The sequence below is a fragment of the Sapajus apella genome, unplaced genomic scaffold (assembly GCF_009761245.1).
Source record: "Sapajus apella isolate SASKATOON/1434 unplaced genomic scaffold, GSC_monkey_1.0 scaffold97, whole genome shotgun sequence".
NCBI classification, from domain to species: Eukaryota; Metazoa; Chordata; class Mammalia; order Primates; family Cebidae; genus Sapajus; species Sapajus apella.
The window spans coordinates 1162058-1176119 of NW_022437037.1; the positions used below are offsets into that span (position 1 = coordinate 1162058).

General features: G+C 48.8%; 1 protein-coding gene and 1 long non-coding RNA gene across 10 annotated transcripts in view; both read left to right on the top strand.

Annotated features, from left to right (window-relative positions):
* Nucleotides 1-14062, top strand: part of MVB12B (multivesicular body subunit 12B) — a 228186-nt gene that overhangs the window by 130341 nt on the left and 83783 nt on the right. The window lies entirely within an intron of this gene.
* On the top strand, nt 6068-13566 carry LOC116535854. Its single transcript, XR_004262373.1, has 2 exons — nt 6068-8311; nt 8347-13566. It is a non-coding gene; the product is annotated as an uncharacterized LOC116535854 (long non-coding RNA).

Here is a 14062-nt window from a genome sequence, read left to right on the forward strand (position 1 = left end):
ACTTGTCAGACCCCATTTCCCCCATGCCTTTGATCTTGCTGACGTGTATGTTTGGGTGTTGGGGGTGGGGGTGATTTGGAAGTTTGGGTGAGTTTTTTGGCTGAAGTAATTGGGATGTCTTAGGAAGCGGGGAAGGAAGGGAAGTTCAAGGGTAATTGCTAACTGATGCCAGAAAGAAAAAAAAATGAAATGCTTAGGCACTTTATGGCTCTATTTCCCAGCCATTTCTACAAATCGCAGTCTAGCTCTTTCTCAGAAATAAGTGACCTGCTAATATAGGGTGGGGGATAGTGGCTGTAGGACAATGGGGTTTAATTTTTAAAAGCTCTGGACTCTAGTGCCAGCTCTGCCCCGGAGACAAGCCACTCACCTTCTTTGAGCTTCAAGTCAGTCTTCTGTCAAGAGGGGCTGAAAATGTCTGCCTCCGGGGATTGTGGGTAAGGACTAATTAAGAGAAGACTCCCTGAAAGTGCTTTGTCAGCTGTGAAATACGTGAGGAAGATAAAATCCCTATTTCTTCAAGTTCAGCAGGTTTTTAGTGAGCATCTATTTTTGCCAGAAAACCCCACGGAGATGCCACCTCCCTGTGAGCATCCCTGCCCATCCCAGTGCATTGTCAAGGACTTATGAACTTGTCAACTGGGTGAGCAATCAGGGGAGGGGTGAAAGGTCCAGCTGCAAGCAGGAAAGCAGCTGAGGGCCAGAAACAGACCAGGCCTGGCTGAGCAGAAGGGACTTCCAGAGCTCGGAAGTGTTGCTGTTTGCCCCTTCTCCCTTCTCAAGTTTGGAGTTTTATTTTCATACCTGAGATTGGAGGTTCTAGTGACATACTTCTGCCCATGTGGACTGTAGAGGAGTCTGCTGCTGACAGCAGTGGCCTGTCACTGGCTGCTTCATGAAAGAGGTGTTCATCACACAGGCTTGGCCTCTGCTTGCCCATGAGGCTCTTGCGGTTTCTTTCTTCCCATCATGCCCTGTCTCAACATGTGCATAACTCATGCATGCACACACTCATGCATGCGTTATGTGACACATGCATACACTCACGTGTGTGCACACGTGTATACTCATTGCATGTGTGCATACATGCCATGTGCACGAGCTTGCATATGTGCATACATGACACGTGTGCTCACGTGTGCACATGCAAGATGTGCGCATGCTCGTGTGCATATGTGCACTCATGACATGCATGCTCTAGTGTGTACATGTGGCATGTGTACACACGTGTGCACACATGACTTGTGTACAACTAACATGTGCACACATGACATATATACAGATGGCCTCCCCACTTCTCTGGATCATCAAGGATACCATCCAGATTACCTTCCAGGGCTGGGACAAAGGCTCACCAGGCCCCGTCACGGCAAAAGACAGGAAGAGAAGATAGAAGTCTGGTGTCCCATCAGGGAAAGTCTAAGTGAGAAACAAACGCGGTAAAGCAGAGTGCACTGGGAGACACGAGAGGATGGACGCGGAGTCAGTGCTGCCGCCACCCTCTCGCACCTCCCTTTAGTCCCTTCAGCATTTTAAAACCAGATTTTGGTACTGAGAAATAACCTTTCTTCTTTTATTTTCAAGCTTCGAAGATCAGTTTTGAAATAAAGTTTTTTCTGATGAAATTCCAAAGGTTTTACACATGTGTGAAAGGAGAAGTTTGGCTGTTAAAATGCATTCACCCTGCCCCTTGCTGCCCTGACCCAGCAAGGTCCCACCATGCCTCTGCTTTGTTCTCCTAAATGCTGCACCAGCTCACAACCACCAGCTAGCGTGTCGTTCCAGCCTCTTTCCTTCATCCCGCTAATTAATTTTTGTTCAGCTAGAGCCTAGTGGGACAGAATCGATTTTTTTTTTTTAATTGGAAGAAATCTTTTCTGTTTCGGCACTGCTTACCACTCTGCAGCGAATCCCGTCGAGCCTCGGTCTCAGTAAGTGGGACGCCCAAGTGGCCTGGGGCTGTGTGGGTAGAAAGGTGGCCCCTGGTCTTAGCCAAAGGAATGCCCTGTTTAAGAGTTAGGATACATTTGTACTGGCTAGGGGCATGGGCCTCACATTTTTTTAACCCCTGCCTGGCTTTAGTCCCACAAAGACCCAGCTAAATAAGGTGGAGGTTAATGTTTTCCTCTTCTTTTTCATCTTACTTTTATTAAGCACTACATAATGCACATGCCACATAATACAGTGTGTAGTCTTCTAGCAGGGCTCGGTGATATGGCACGCAGCCTCCTAGCAGGGTGGGGCTCGGTGATACGGCGCGCAGCCTTCTAGCAGGGCAGGGCTCGGTGATACGGCGCACAGCCTTCTAGCAGGGCTCAGTGATGTGACGCGCAGCCTTTTAGCAGGGCTCGAAGACCATAATTGATATTTTTTTTGTCAGCCAGGAAAATGCGTCCTTAATCAATGTTCTTTAAATGCTTTGACACATGGTAACGGTGCACCCCAGAGATACACGTGCCTTTCTCCAGCAGATTCCACTGATAGGAGTCCTGGGCAGCCCTTTTTTCCCTTCCCTATTGTGAGCCTATAGGTGCACATGGCTGCCACTCCAGGGATGAGCGAGCATGCGCCATGGTGGCGATTGCAGGGAGGATTTCGAACTGTCTTCTGGCAGGGCTACCTGGGCCAAAACCCTGTTTCTAGGCCCCTTAAAGGTGACCGGGCTTCAGCTCCCTTCCCAATGAGACCTTTAACAACCTGTAGGCCTGCTGGGGGTAAATTTTATTTTATTTATTTTGAGACAGTCTTTCTCTGCTGCCCAGGTTGGAGTGCAATGGCATGATCATCACTCACTGCAGCCTTGACATCCCAGGTTCAGGTGATCCTCCCACCTCAGCCTCCTGAGAAACTGGGACCACAGGCAGGTGCCATCACACCCAGCTAATTTTTTTGATATTTTGTAGAAATGGGATCTTGCCATGTTGCCCAGGCTGGTCTTGAACTCCTGGCCCCAAGGGATCCACCTGCCTCAGCATCCCAAAGTGCTGGAATTGCAGGCATAAGCCACCAAACCTGACTGAAGTGAATATTTGAGCCTCTAATGCTCCATGTTATAGTTTTGCTGTTGTGGTGGTTGTAAGACAATAAACTTTGATAGATCATTTTCTTTTCTTTCTTTTTTTTTTTTTTGATATGGAGACTTGCTCTGTCACCCAGGCTGGAACACATATGCATGATCTGGGCTCACTGCAACCTCTGCTTCGCAGGTGCAAGCAATTCTCCTGCCTCAGCCTCCCAAGTAACTGGAATCACATCTCACTAATTTTGTATTTTTAGTAGAGACGGAGTTTCGCCATGTTGACCAGGCTGGTCTCAAACTCCTGACCGCAGGTGATCTGCCTGCCTCGACCTCCCAAAGTACTGGGATTACAGGTGTGAGCCACCATGCCCAGCCTGATAGGTCAGCCTGAACATCTCTTCCCTGTACAGGAATTAGACCTTAAATGTTTTTGTTGGATATTCCCCCTCAAGATAGTCCCTAAACTTCAAGTTTAAAAATAGCTCTTTAGCACACGATTTCTCCCACAGAGTGTAGTAATGTAGACATGAAACATTCAGGTGAACTTGTTAGAACTAATGGTTCTATAAATAAAAACTGACGTCATTCATAAAGTTATTTAAATACGTTTTGTCACTAAAAGAAATTATGTCATTGCCAATAATAATTTTAACTGTGGGTTTTCTTTTTGTATAAAAGAAGCCAAGACCCAGGGTTTTTTTTAGCAAGCTGACAGGATCCTTGGCTGGGGTTCTCATCCTGCCCCTTCCTGCTTCCAGCTCAGGATGATCGGAATGTGGTAGAAGCCTGGCTGAATCCTAAAGACTGCCTCAGAGTGAGAGAGGAAAGGCTCAGCTACTCTTTGGCCACCTGGAACGCGCAGCTTCCTTTTCCTCCTGGGATATGGGGTCTGAGGAGGCATCTCCTTCCTGGAGGCCACGTCCATCTGCATTGCAGGGCATTCTGTGCAAGGTTCCCCTCGAGTTTCTTCAGCTGAGCTAGTAATTGCTTCATCAGCAACAGGCTGATAGCGCCCCTCTTTAACTTCAATTTATAAAAGAGAAGAAAAAGTAAGCATCTTACAGTTTCAGAACCTCCTTTCCTCTGGGAGTATTCATATTGCTCCCGGCTTCCTCCTGAAGCCCCATCAAGAATCCTGTGCCTTCTGCTTATGCCCTCACCCCTCGAGTTTAGGCAGCTCTTCAGCTCTCACCAGAGTTTCTTCCACAGTCAGAGCCCTTGTGCCAAGCTCACAAACCCTCTCTTATTTCCACATCGCGTGTGCGGCAGGCTCATTCTTTCCAGAGTAGAGCTGAGCTGTGCCCTCAGCCCACCCTCCCCTTTTTAATTGATCCCAGCTCCTTCCCTCACCTGCACCCTGGGCGAGTCTCTCCCCTTCCTTAGGCCTTTGGGATACCTCCTCCCTCCATCACCAACATTAGCAGTTGGCTCTTGGGTCGGATCGGTTTTTTAAAATAAAGAGACGAAGTGTCACTTCAAGGGAGATACTGCTTTTTCAGGAGAAAAGTTGGGTGCTTTTCAGCCAGGCTGAAATCCAGGAGCTACGTCTCACTGGCTCGCTTGCTGGCCCAGCTCCCCACTCAGGCATGCCCACCCCTGGAGCCCCAGTGTGTGCCAAACTCAGTGACACATGTTTATGTCATGTTTGTGTCATGACCTCCAGGACTTCCACCAATCCTAGCCACCACAAATGTTGTGTTATTTTTTAAATTTATTGCATTGTATTTTAGATTTGGGGGTACCTGTATGTTGTGTACTGGTAGGGATTGGGCTTCCAGTGTACCCCTCGGATGTTGTAGTCTCAGATCCCAGAGAGAGTCAGGTTTCAGGCGCAAGGACACAGCTGCCAGTACTTCCGTTTTCTCTGCATTTTGTTACACCTCAGACAACACTTAGGTTGAGACTGAATGGAAACAGGGAAGTGTTGCCTGTCATTCTACTGAGGGAGAGCGGGTGGTGTGTGTTCAGGATTTTACAGGCAGAGCATTTAAAGCCCACCTTGTGTTTTCTGAACCTTAGGCACAAATGAAATCACAGCTTGGTGCTTGTCCAGTAGCTTTGCTGGAGTCAAGCTAAGAGCCCCTCTCCACCAAAACCAGACAATAAAAGCAAGCAAAAATCTTGTGCTTTCAAAATACGTCCGGCAAAAGGCGAGCTGGGGACTTGTTCACAATAAAGACTGAGCAGAAAGCAAATGGCCATTCTCCCCCGTCCTTGAGCTCCTGGACCCCACGGTCAGTAGCCCTGCACTCTCCCTTACTGTGGGGCAACCTTTACTTTTGATTGTGGGGTCCCTGCCAGGTGTTTCCACTGACCTAATAAATAATTATGTAACAGTTAATATGCAAACAACATCCGGTTCTGTTACTTGCCTGCCAAGCCACACTGAGCAAGCCAGTAAACCTCTCAGCGCCCAGGCCCAGCCTCACCAGGCCCAGGGTAGAGGCCAGGACAAACCAGATAATGGGCGTGAAACCCCTAGGTACCCTGTTGGGCACCATACACACGTTTGTGTGTTTCTGAGAAACCTATCATTTCTAAGCTGTTCAGGGGCCTCTGGGCTGCTCCTTTTGGGGGCCTTTCTGACCCCCGGCCAGAGCCAGCCTCCTCACTCCACATTGGCTCTGAGCTTTGCCTGCCTGCTGGGTTTCTCTTTTCCCGGAGGGTTTGGTACTTCGGATTCACGTGATACGCTTCTTCCCCTGGAGCGTTAGGGAAAGTATTTTTAAGAAGAGGCTGCTGGGCGCGGTGGCTCAAGCCTGTAATCCCAGCACTTTGGGAGGCCGAGGCGGGTGGATCACGAGGTCAAGAGATCGAGACCATCCTGGTCAACATGGCGAAACCCCGTCTCTACTAAAAATACAAAAAATTAGCTGGGCATGGTGGTGCATGCCTGTAATCCCAGCTACTCGGGAGGCTGAGGCAGGAGAATTGCCTGAACCCAGGAGGCGGAGGTTGCGGTGAGCCGAGATCGCGCCATTGCACTCCAGCCTGGGTAAGATGAGTGAAACTCCGTCTCAAGAAAAAAAAAAAAAAAAAAAAAAGAAGAGGCCCAGGCCTCCTGTTGGCCCTTGCGTTTCATGGTGGTCCCCCTCATTCCGGCCTGCAGTTTGCCCTCCCTGGCTGCAACATCGCCCGGTCTTCTGGGTATCTTTCTAAGCTGTTAGGTTCCATTGAAATGTGTCCTTCTGTACTTTATTGTGACCAGAGTCCCTTGAAAAAATTCAGGGCAGATTTTCAAATGGCTAGAAGTCATTACTCAGGGAAGCACAGAAGGGGTTAAGGAGGGAACTCAAGAATCCAGCACAGGTTAGAAATACTCTGTTCCTTAGCTTCAAAATAGGAAGAGCTCAATTTGAATTAGGTCGGGAGAGAAACCGAAGGAAAAGCCCTCTGTCTGGAATCCAGAAAAGGCATTCACAAGACATCTGAATGTGTTATCTTTTTTTCCTACACTGAAAGTCAATACCTTAGAAACCGTGAATGCTGGGAAAACTCACTGAGGATATACAGACGGACAGCTAAGGACCTCTCAGGGTTCCTTTCATCCTGCGGGTTTTAGGGGCTCCCATCACAGCAGGTCTGAATCTAAGAGAACCCCCAGGCTGGGCTACACGCTAAGGAAGAAGTAATCGGTTGGTGAGTAGGGCCTCTGACTGTGCTTTGGCTCTGGTATTTCTTGAAGCCTTGTCACAAACTCAGTTAGAGCATCACGAGCCTGGCCTACTGAGTGGTCCCAGTGCTGGCCTCCCCTTGACGGACGTGTGGCTCCCTTGCCTCTCCCAGCCATAAAACAGGCCAGTTGTGTTTTCCTCGGGGGACTGTGACCCACAGGGACAGTCTAGCGTGGTGCTCAGCACAAAGTCCAAAGCTGTCTCCAAGACACAGCTGTGACCAGGGCTGCATCACTGCCTACCCCCAGCACGGTTAGTCCTTCTGGGTAATGGAGAGGCCTTTTGCTGCAGAAAAGCTTCACAGAACTGTGCCCGTGAGATCACGAGACCCTCACCCCAACAGCATGCTGGCACCCAGCCCACAGCAGCCCTTCTCATGGTGCCTTGTGCCTGCGGTCCCAGAGCCAAAGACTCCGGAGGCTTGGGGCTAAGGTTGTGTATTTTTGCAAGCAGGCCAGGCGACTGTGGCACACCTGTGGGTTTGAGAGTTTTGGAGCGGAAGAATGCCTCTTCTGGATGTGAGGCAGCTTGGAGGATGCAGTTTTTATAGCGCTCACAGAGGCTGTACTCACCTGCAACCATCTTGCCTGCCCCACTCGCCTGGACCTGCCACTCTCTCGCAAGGGCCGCTTGTCTCGGAGCCAGAATCGCCAGCTCCAGCCCACCCATCTCGAGGGAGAGAAGGGGCTCTGGGGCTCAGTGATGGTTTTCACAGGAGACTTCATGAGTGGAGCTGCCCTTGTTGGGAAGCAGCTTCCCCTGCGATTTGGGGCATGTGCCATGGACTTTGAACTTGGGGCTCCCACTTGAAACCACAACTTTTCCCCAGCCATGGCCTCTGCCGTGTCCTATAACTCAGTCTTAGTGGCTCTAGAGGATGTCTTCCTGTCTTCTTGAGGGGTCCCCTGGGGGTCCCCAAATCAATTGGCTGTGTGCCCCCTGGCCACTGAGCCTGCAACACTCTGCCCAGAGCTATGGCTCTGGCTCAGACCTCCCTGGCAGGGTGGACGAAGCTCCATCACCATGCAGGTGGCCAGCCCTCACTGCACGATGAGGCAATTTTGCTGCCGCCTTGCTGGACACATCCCTGGGAAGGTCACAGGCACTTGGGCCTCAGTGTCTCCATCTGAAAAAGGAAAGCATTCCACAACATGTGGCCAAACTAAACTTCTGGCTCGGATCTTCCCACATTCTTTGGTTTGTTTATCCTCAGAATTCTAACATCCCTGCTTCAGCTCACATCCAGCTACGCTCTCGATCATGCCAGGAGATGCCCCCAGATCTCTGCTTCTGCTCACCTCCCATTGATTGCAGAAACATCTGCTTGGACTCCATGTCTTTCTCTATCCCCTCGTGTAGTGATGTGGAATCAGGAGTAGCCAAGCAGCTAATGGCAAGCCAGAAGGATGGGCATCCCCTCTCCCTGACCGGGGTCTGCAGAAGGGAAGGCCAAAGTGTGGGTTTAGACCTCAGCATGTTGGGGAGGTGGTGCTGGGGGTGGTGGCGGGCAGGGGAGATGGGAAGGATGGCAAGTTTCAGAGCGATCTCCAGATGGAATGAGAAGGCTCCCTGGGTTCAACCCTGGCCCCACCTCAGCTGGCCAGGTGTTCTTGGGCAGGTTTTGTTTTTTTTTTTTTGAGACAGAGTGGGCAGGTTCTTTAACTGCTCTTTGCCTGAGTGGCCTCTGTAAAATGGGAATAGTAATAATAATAATAATAATAATATACACACCTACCTCACGGGGTTGCCTTGAGGATGAAATCAGTCAATACTCAGAAAGCCCCAAGACTACAACCTGGCACAGAGCAAGCATTTGAAAAACATGAGCCGCCACCACCACCCTCTTTGGGATTAACCAGACTGGAGAACTGCTGACTGTTTTGAGGTCTGGGGACAGGTCCCTGTTCTTCCCAGGCCCTGGGGCCAGACATCCAGGTAGGTGGTAGAGCTATTCACGGGGATCAGGAAAACAGAAACTGGAAGCTCATAAGGGAAAGGAAGTCCACCCGTTCTTTTTTGGTGGAGGCCAGGAGCGATGCCTTGCTCCAGTTCCATTGTACCCACCTGGGCCTGTGGGTGGCCGTCACAGCACCCCACAACCCCCGCAGCCTGGCCCGGTGGCTTCTGCAGGGATTGCTGTCTGTTGTCTTTGAATCACACTGCTGGAGAGTAGTTTGCATAGATTCCCAAGTTTGTAATTAAAACAACCGAGAAACAATTTTCACTATATATATATTAAAAAAAGAAAAACAAGAGCTAAACAGAAAGTCTCTTTTAAGCAGATGTTGTGCTGTGAGCCATGTAGAAAAATTATTTTATCATCAACCAAGCCTGCGTATCTCAAGGCCTGAAAGAAACTAAGGGGATGTCTTTTCTACTAACCCAGCATTTTTTAGCTCCTAATATCATTTCACATTTAAAGGTGACAGCAATATCTTTAACGTTTTTCTATTGGATTAATAACATTTAATGTTCAAAGCCATAAAGCGAAATGTTTTCGTGAGGGTGCTTTACATCACTAATAGAAAATCCAAGTTAAAAAAAAAAGACCACACATACCATGTAATAGACGTGGAGAGCTGTAAACCCAAAAAGGGAACCCAGGCGTGGAGGTGGGAGCCTGGGCATAGAGGTGGGTTCCCTGGGTGGATGGGCAGGTGGGTGCCCAAGGCCCTGAGCCCTGACTGGCCAGCCAGAGCCAGGAGGGGGTGGGTGCTTGTGGGGGTGAGAACACACCCACCCACCAGCCATTCATCTCCACCCAGCAGCGGAATATGACAATGTTAGCATTTTTCATTTCCCTGACGTTACCATTAATAAAGCAATGATCCAAAAGAGGCTTCGCTGAGTCTGTGCTTTATGCTCCCATCACTCACGACTAGATAATTTCACACAGGATCGTTTTAAAATTAAATGACGATAAAAACGCTCTGCTGTTCTGTGTTCACCAGTTCATAGAAGTCTATCAAGTCATTAATGTGTCATGACAAACTGCTCGATGGATACAAGAGTAATTAATTATTTGAATAAATAACAAGTTGAACTTGGAGCTTTGAACCACAATGACATACGCATCCCATTAGGGGCGTCTTGGAGCCTCCGCAGGGCACCGGTATGAAGAGTTAAAATGCAGGCCAGGGTATTGGAAGTGATGAAAACCAATTTCGTAAACACAGGGTAACATTTTACAGGGAGAAAGCCGAAGTGTCACATTTCTGTGCCCACATGAGGTTCAGTGTTAAAAGTTCCCTGCCAGCGGCCATTTCAAGATGCCACTTGATCAGAGATGATTTCAGAGAACAATTATACAGATTTTCATAATCACCATTAATCTCTGCATATTTTTCAAGATAATTACAGCAATTATTATTTAGATTTCTCTTTTATATGCCCATTGTAGAAAGGAACAAGTGCTTATTATACTGGATAGTTGAGAGAACCTTGGATGAGAATTCTTTGTCATCTCTGCACTCATTACTTCAACCCGCGTTGCCTCTGAAAGTTCATCAGCTCCAGAAATTAGAATAATACCAGCAGCTCTGTTATTAAATCTTAAGGTTGAGCCGAGACCGTGGTTAGAGTGGCTGGCTGAATTGTTCATTTGTGGGACTGCCGAGCTCAGGTGGAATTACTGTCAGGTGGCAGGAGATGCCCCTGACAGGTACAGGCAGAGATGGGTGGCTGCCTCACACCCATTTTCCCTGATAGGCTTACTGAGTGAACTCACAACCAATATTTAGAGGATACATTTTCGTGACATGCCCTTTAAAGGTTAATATTAAATCTTAAATCTGCATAATTTATGGCATTCCACCTCATAGACACAGCGACCAGACAGAAGGCAGCACAACACTTTCCTTGATATTTCCAAATCAAAGTGCTTGTCAGCTCGGGCATCAGCTCCATCTCAAGGTGCACCTGCTGCCTTATCCCGCTGTGGTCCTGCAAGCTGGTCCATTGGAGTTGAGTCCTGGGCCGGTGGGTATGTTGTGTGATGCTTTCAAGAGAAGCCCTTTCCCGGGGAAATGGTTCTTAACAGTCCTGCTGGTTGGAAGTGCACCTCTGGCTAGGTTGGTGTGTGTCCTCCTGCACCCCGTCCCCACAAGAGGCGTGGGTTCTAAGAGCTCCCATGCTCTCACATACACCATGAGGACCGTCAGCTGCATCCAGCTCGGCTAGATGCCATGAGTCGCTATGTGAGGGGTAGGAAAGCCAGGTATTCAGTTTTGAACTGAGAAGTCCAGTATTTCTGCTTGCTATAAAATGAGAAAAATACAAGGCATAGAAATGCCTTTTTCCTCCATAAATTGTTTTATTATAAATAGATGTACTGATTCAAATGTACTCAAGCAGTACCAACTCACACAAGGTAGAAGTGGGGTTTAGATGGCTGCTGACGCTCTGTGACAGGTCCCTCTTTATTGGTCTGACCCTGGCCACCATGGTGACTCATCTTTTGGAATCACCTGGTGACTCTAGGGAGGAAGAAGCCTGGGGCCCTCTCAGCAGCCTCTCCCAGGTGGCCACCCCCCGAGGGGTCACCCCCAGCCTGAGCTCCGAAGCTTCCATCCCTGATTCTCTGGGTTCTCTTGAGGGTCCTCAGGTTCTGGGGAACTTGGTCCCCCTAATCAAGGTCAGAAGATCCCTGTGCTGTGGTACCAGATGTCATATTTTAGACCATTCTTTTTAACCTGTAGGGAGTCTTTTTGAAATCTTAAGTAAAATTTGTATCAAGATTATAGCTTTCCAGTTTATGCAATACTCAAGCCTACTGTCTTCACTCCAGTACTTGGGCAGATAAATGAAGGATTAAATCATGGAATCCAAGCAAGGAGTTGGAATGTTCCTCTTTCATAGAGTCCTAGAGAATCCCCATTGTGAAGCAGTTTCTTCTGGGCACATGACTTTATTCACTCATCTGTCCATCACCTCGTCCAGGCCTTAACTACCAAGAGTCCCCCTGAGCTACAGGCACTGGGCCAACAGGGACCATGGTTCCCTCATGGAGCTCATGAGCAGGGGAAGACATCCGGTCAGATGATTGGAGCACAGTCATCCTGGGAGCACAAACCATCCACTCTGATGTGTGGTAGCTCAGGAGGCAGCCCAGGGGGTAACGTTTCTGCCCTTTGAGGAGTTCACAAGCGGGTAAATAGGAAAGGGCTCCCCAGGATGAGCCTACAGCAAGGAGAAAGGCCCATCACCAGCAGAAGGCTGGACTCAGCAGGAAGTGGATAGCAGGCCAGGGTAACTACAGCCCGAAGTGTAGGGAGCAGAGTGGTGGGGAGGACAGAGCAGCTAGGGAACAATGCAAGGTTGGGATCAACCTGGAAGGGCCTGGACCATGGCATTTGACATCATCCTATAAGCTTTAGGAAACCACTGAAGTTTTTAAGTAAAGGAATGGCACACAAGGTCTGCACTTGAAAGAGAACTCTGGCAATACTGAGGTGGGAATATTTGTCTTGGCCATGAATGGCGCCTGCTGGGAGAGAGCCCCAAGGACACTCCCTAACATCCCTTAACTCCGTGGAGCTTGCCTTCACTTTCTCACCCTTCTTGATTGTATGTTCTCCGCTTCCATCTTTAGATGACTTCTTCAGGTCACTTGTGAAGGTGTTACCCTCTCTTCCTTCACATGGTGGAAGGCAGTGGATTTAGGAGATCACCATGTTTGCCCAGCTCTGCCCTAGACCAGCTTTGTGGCCCTGACAAGTCCCTTCCCTTCTGGGCTTCAGGCTCATTCTGGGGGGTGTGGGAATGCCAGTGCCAGGGCCATGGTGAAGTTTAAATGAGAACACCTGTAACTCCTGCTGCGCTTTGCTTCCTTTAGACAGATGCTCTCTTGTGCTTGTATTGGCTTCAGACACCCAGAGCATCCAAGACGCCTTCTCTCTTCTTGCCCCTTGGTTCCAGGGGAGGAAAGGGAAGCCCCAGGATATACTTTTACCTTTGCAGACCATTTTTGAGAAGACTTTATGAGTAGAATCTGGATGAGGGCCACAGAAATCAGCTGTCATTTAGGATGAGCCTAGCTTGGGTTTCATACATTGATCCTCTGGGGTTTAAATCCAGGTTCTCAGGTCACCAATGCGTATTTAATACTTGGGGTGACTTAGCATTTGTGAGAATGAAGACTGTCAGAGCTGGATTTTAAACATCATCTAGCCCAGGGCTTCTCAAACCTAGTTGCACATTAGAATCACCTGGGAGCTTTGAAAAAATGCTGATCCCCAGAGCCCACCCCTCAGACCAATTGAATCAGAACCCCTGGGGTTGGGGTTGGCAGGCAGCGATAATGTTTTCAAATTCACCAGATGAGCACCAGGATGAGTCACTGATCTAGCCCAACCCTTTTGCTCTTAGATGGGGACACCGAGACTTGATTGGCCCGTAGCTGGGAACCCTGATGCCAAGGCCAGTTCTCTTCCCATTGTTACTTATTCAGTAGGTTTCTTTGGAGGCCGTTATATGCTGGGCACTGTTCTAGGAGCTGGGGGTGCAGCCATCTTGGAGCTTACCCTCTAAATGCACGAGTGGCCTCCAGATTAGTAGGGGCTGGGGGTGGGGGGAGCACACTGAGGTTGGGTCCTTCCAGCAGTGGGTCAAGAAAGTCTTTCTCAGCCTCTGCACATCATCGGATGGTAATGATAATAATAGCTAATACCCACTGAACATTTATTTTATATTCGCTATCTTTCTGAATCCTTGCATCTCCCCTAGAATAATTAGCCCCATTCCAGAGACTTAATAGGTGTGTTTCATGGGTGCAGAGCTAGTGCCTGGTGGGCCTGGCATTTGAACCTAGGACTGTCTGATACCAAAGCCCTTTCTCTTAACTCACTTTATTCTAAGACAGAAAGTATACAAAGAGAGCAGGTTCTGGAGAAATCTATCTGAACTTCCTCTCAAAAACGTAGCCTCTTCATCAGTTAGTTTTTGTTGCATAACAAACTACCCGAAAACTTAAAGCTTAAAAAAACCAACATTTATAATTTCTCGTGGCTCCATGGGTCAGTGAGCAATTATGTGTCTCGGTTAGCCTGGCTGTGGCTGGATGGCCTGGGATGGCTTCACTCCCTTGTCTGTAATTGGCAGGCTGGCTGTTCCAGGTTTGCTTTAGCTGGAGATGCTTGTCTTTGCTCCACATCATCTCTCATGCTCCAGGAGGCTTCTCTGAGCCTGTGCACTTGGCCAACCCAGCACTCCAAAGCAAGGGAAGTGTAACTGGGGTTCACAAGCATGTTTATGTCTCTGCTGGTGTTGAAACTGCTAATGTCCCATTCACCAAAGCAAGTCACATGGCCAAGCCCAGATTCAAGGTGTGAAGCAATAGATTCCACCTCTTGGTGGGACAAATGACGAGCCA